The sequence below is a fragment of the Marmota marmota genome, unplaced genomic scaffold, assembly GCF_001458135.2.
Source record: "Marmota marmota marmota unplaced genomic scaffold, marMar, whole genome shotgun sequence".
Classification (NCBI taxonomy): domain Eukaryota; kingdom Metazoa; phylum Chordata; class Mammalia; order Rodentia; family Sciuridae; genus Marmota; species Marmota marmota.
In genome coordinates, this window is record NW_026000168.1 from 7,694,478 (window position 1) to 7,700,062 (window position 5,585).

The following is a 5,585-nucleotide window of genomic DNA, read 5'->3' on the forward strand; positions in this document are numbered from 1 at the left end:
CTGCAGGAACCTGGATTCAAAGGAAACCCACAGAGTTTATTAAGAGACTTGTATTAATAAACACTGCCATCTTGGTCTAAAAGTGGATCCACAGAGAAGAGTCTCCTGCAGAAGGTTGAAGTGTCCATCTGCAAGTGGGATTTCAAGGAACCACAGTGCACCTAGGACTTTCCAGGTTGTCACATAAAACTAAGTCTCATCTCCCCTCCTTCCAGTGAGCATGACATACTCAATGTAAAAAATTGGTCTCAGAGTAAAGATGAAACTCATGGGTGTGGCTACAAGATGCAATAGTAACACCTTAGAAAGATTTAGGAAGAGGGCCAGAGAACCCTCTGAGTTAGGCAAACTAATTTTAGTGTAGTTGCTTCCCAGCTTCCTGACATAACTGGAGTAGAGAGAAATCTGTTTTAAAATATAGATGTCACTCCCAGCTATCCCACTCCTTGGTTTGTACCCAAAGGACTTAAAATCAGCATAGTACAGTGAGGCAGCCACATCAATGTTTATAGCAGCTCGATTCAGAATAGCTAAACTATAGAACCCACCGAGGTGTCCCTCGATAAATGAATAGATAAAGAAAATGTGATATATATATATATACACACACACACACACACACACACACACACACACTCAATGGAATATTACTTAGCTTTAAAGAAGAATGAAATTACGGCATTTGCCAGTAAATGGATAGAGTTGGAGAATATCATGCTAAGTGAAATAAGCCAATCCCAAAAAAGCAAAGGGCAGATATTATTCTAATATGAGGATGTTAATTCACAATGTGGGGGGGGGGACTAGAGAAGAATAGAGTTACCTTAGATTAAATAGAGGGAAGTGAAGGGACGGGTGGGGAGGGAACATGAGGATAGGAAGGATAGTAGAATAGAACAGACATTGTTACCCTATGTACATACATGACTGAATGACCAGTGTAATTCTACAACATGTACACTCAGAAAAATGATAAATTATACTCCATGCATGGATGATATATCAAAGTGCATAAATGCCTTCTACTTTCATGTATGACTAAGTAAAACAAATTTTAAAAAAATTTTAAAAATATATAGATGTCACTTACAATGAGGTTACATCCCAATATACACACTGTAAATGGAGATTATCAGGAGTCAAACATTTATCTACTAGACATAACCTACTGGACATAATAGTTTAGCAACCCAGTTGTTGCTTGTTGGTTGTCAATTGTTGGTTGTTTACCTTTTCTCTCTCGTGACTGAAAGGTAGCTGTGGTTCACTGCCGCTGAACAGAATCTTGAGAGAACCAATGTCTGACTGCTAACCTGGACAAAGATCAGAATTCAAAGTAGTTTCTACAGAATGCATATTGCTCTCACACCATCCTCATATTAAAAGAAAAAAAACATTTGTAAGTCAGGTACCACCTGCAGTTGTGCCCGTGGTTTGGGGGATTTGTAGCATCACTTCATAAGTTTCAAAGGAAACCCACAAAGTTTATTAAGAGACTTGTATTAATAAACACTGCCATCTTGGTCTAGAAGTAACTGGGAGTCTCTGTTCAGTATACAAGGCAGCCTCTGAAACTTATCTTTGTATGAGAAGAGGAGTGTTGAGAAACACATCTATAGCTGAAAAATGGATCACTTCCCATTGGAAATGAATGCTTCTGCACAGGGTGAAGGCAAGAGCCTCAGACAACTATGGATTAAAGATCTACAGTAAAGGAACATAAACGAACCTCAATCAAGAAGCATTCTCTGCAGCTGGGTGAAGAGAAACTAATAAAATAAATGTAGTTCTATTAAAAAAAAATCAATGGACCAGTATTTGCTATGCTTCTCATTGTATTTTCCTCTTTTGAACAGGAGTATCTGTCTTACCATTATATTCTGGATATAGGGAGCATTACAGTTAAGCTGTCCCCGAATTCAGAAGAGATGGCACCTAGGAGCCTTGTCAGCATGAGAACTGGGTGTGGATGCTCCGATCCAAAACTCTGAGTACAACGTTGTCACTGAATGAGAGCTTTTGCAGTCTGCAAAATATAGGAGCATATGTTGTAAGTAAAAGGAGTCTAGATAATTTGTCACCAGATAGCATATTGCGGTAAATTAATAATATCAGTCGCAGCTCCCTTTCACTCACGTACGTATACCTCTTTGTAACATAGCTCTCCTAGTCCTTTCATTGAGGGATGGAGTTTATAACTTTATCACTTCAAATCAAGATTTTCTCGATGACAGGCTTTAACCAACAAAATGTAGCAGAAATGAATGAAAAAGCCAGTATTAGCCTTCCAGAAATGGAGAAACCACAAATGTCTGTCTCACCTGTTTTTGACACCTGACAAAGAAGATGTCATAAAACATCCTATCCTGGTCAAAGTTTTCAGATGAGCCATATGGTCAGGACCAACAGAAGGATCAATCCAAATCGCTGACAAAGAATCTGAACCGATAAAGGGTTACTTCAAGTCCTTAAGATTTGCAATGGATACAATTGCAGTGTGGCCAATGTATTCTTCAAGTATAAAACAAAGACATGATAGGCAATTGGAGAAGGTTCACTAACAGAATATTCTCAGTCCAGGGATAAAAGAAAGAGATGAAGGAGGAAATGAAAAGAGTCAAATGATGAATATGTGGGTCAATGTAAATGAACACTGACTTCATAAAGCCATGGTCACTGTGCCTTCGTATATCAGATGCACAGGAGATGGGCACCTGTAAGAGAGATTAAAGAGACGGAGATACGGAGTTAAAAATCACAGTAGTAATAGTATCAAGTTGAGGGGGGGGAACACACAAAGTTAAAATGTTCTAAGCTTCTTAATTATGAGAGAATAGAGAAAAGTTACAGGGAACATTGAACTTAATGTGTCAGGGATGAATTTGTAGTCTCTAGGGTGGCTTGGAGGAGAAGAGTAAAAGAGTGGGTAACTATCAAACTAATAGAGGGAGAAATTGACTGATTAAAAGCAATTAATCCAAAAGAAGGAAAATGTCGGGGAAGAAGATCATAGAGCAGGCAGAACCAGTAGAAATGTGGTGGGTTTAAACATAAGCACATCAGTAATTGCATTTGATGTAAATGCACACAATTGCTATAAATAGAAAGATGGTCAGATAGGATTAAAAATAAAACTCAGCTATTAATAATTATAAGCAACACACTCCAAATACAACAACGCAAAATGATGGTAAGCCAGTGAGAGAGAGAGAGATTGTCCTTTGGGAAGAGGAAGGGCAGTAATCAGAAATGTGAATGAACGAATTTCTATATGCTTCCAGAGTTCTGTTTCTCCATATCTTTTCTAGCTGCACACATACTAAATTTGTGACGATTTATTGCAATCTGCATATATGTTTGTGCACTTTTCTAGAAAGTCTTTGTTTCATAATTTAAAAAGCTAACCCCCCATTTCCTAGCTCATAGAGGCAGATCAATGGAGAGAAGGCATAAAAGATTAAGCTTACTTCGTGACAGATCAAGAGCAGGAAATGAATGCATATTAGGTATTATTTCCCTTATCTTTCACGATTCCAATAAATGTGTCAATAACGTTTTCTGATCTGATGAAATTATTCTCGTATCTATTTAGAAGAATCAACCAACAAAAATAGCCAGGGATTTACAATGAAAGAAGAATCCAATGGTTTATTTGGGCAGGGCATGGTGTCAGGAGTCTGTGATTTCCAGAGACTTGGGAGGATGAGGCAGGAGGTTCACAGGGTTGAGGCCAGCCTCAGCAATTTAGTGAGACCCTCAGCAACTTAGTGAGATCCTGTCTCAAAAGAAAAAAAGGCAGGAGGGGCGGGGTGTAGCTCAGTAATAATGCACCCCTGATTTTTGATTCAATACCAGGAATCAAAAATAAATTTCAAAATATTTAAAGGGCTGGGAATGTAGCTCAGTGGTAGAGGGCCCCTGGGTTCAACCCTCAGTCATGCAAAACAAACAAATGAGCAATCAAAAATGGCTTATTTGTCCTAAAAATATTAATTTTTTAATAATGGTACTGGTACTCGGTACAAGAATAAAATGAATAAATGAATAAGTAAACTAGATATATATTTACATACATGTTTCCTTTTATCAAATAATAAATTAGCATCTCTGGTTTGTTGAGAAACAGATTCGTTGGGAAAATAGAATATGCATGATTTGCCAGTATTTTAATTTCAGTCGCACAGGTCTGTTCATCTGATCTCTGCCCGGCTTCTGGCACTGCAGCTGATCAATTTTCTCTCCTGATACTCTCATGAGAATAATTGTATTCTCAACTTCTGAAGAAGTCTCCTCTCTTCCAAAAGTTTGTACCCCTTTTATTGAATACTTACTGGTCCTCTAAGCAGGACCTTTGAGTAAGATGTTTCCTGTCAAGTCCTACGTTTTGAAGGGTTCCATGGAACATCTTCAGGGTGTTTTCTTTTCTATTAGCCATGTTTTTACAATGTTGAAAAGGTGCGACCTTGCGAAGCAGAACTGATGGCCTGCATTTCATGTATTGTACCTTTCCACACCATAAATGCTGAAATGCATTGTACAAAGATGTTGGTAGAAAAGCCAACTAACTAATAAGCAAAAGCAATATTTACATAAGCAAAGAAATCATATGCCAAACAAAATCTAAAACCGAATGATTAAAGGGATATATGTGAAAATAAATCTTCAAATATACCTTTAAAATATATTTTAAAATAAAAGAAATAAAGAAAATAAAATATAGACAGGTATTTATGTTTCCTTGAAATAAGAACAGTTTCTTTTCCTTTTTTTGTTGTTTTTTTAAATAAAAGCATTAACAAAAATAGCATTTTTGCTGGGTGTGGAGGTGCACACCTGTGATCCCCAGGACTCAGAAGCCTGAGGCAGGAGGATGACAAGTTCAAGGTCAGCCTCAGCAATTTAGTGAGATTCTGTTTCAAAGGAAGAAATTCCAAAGTTTGGGATGTGGCTCAGTGGTTAAGTGTCCCTGAGGTCAATATCCAGTATCTGCCACCCCCCACCAAAAAAAACCAAAAAGTGTTTTTAAAATGAAAGCTTTATTGAGTTGTGTTTCAAATACAATACACCACCCCCAAAAACAGTGTCAGGATGTTTTCCTCAACACAAAATAAGCCCTGCAGCTTCTTTATTTTTGAGTGGGAGGTAACGGGGATGGAACTCAGGAGTGGAACTCAGAGACACTCGACCACTGAGCCCCATCCCCAGCCCTATTTTGTGTTTTATTTAGAGACAGGGTCTCACTGAGTGGCTTAGCATCTCGATTTTGCTGAGGCTGGCTTTGAACTTGAGATCCTCCTGCTTCAGCCTCCTGAGCCACTGAGATCACAGGTGGGGGCTACCATGCCCTGCCGCAGCACTAAGTCCTGATGAATCCAAATTTAAAAAGTTTAGAGTAAAAAGGGTTATTTTAAGTTTATCTTTGGGGAATATATACCCCTTCCCAATTCCTTCTTTTTGCTTTAATAAGTACATTTTAATAGTTTGATGAGCTCTTTCAACTATGCCTTGTCCCTGTGGATTGTATGGGATTCCTGTTATATGAGTAATGCCAAATGTTGAGCAAAATTGTTTAAAAGAGGTAGAAG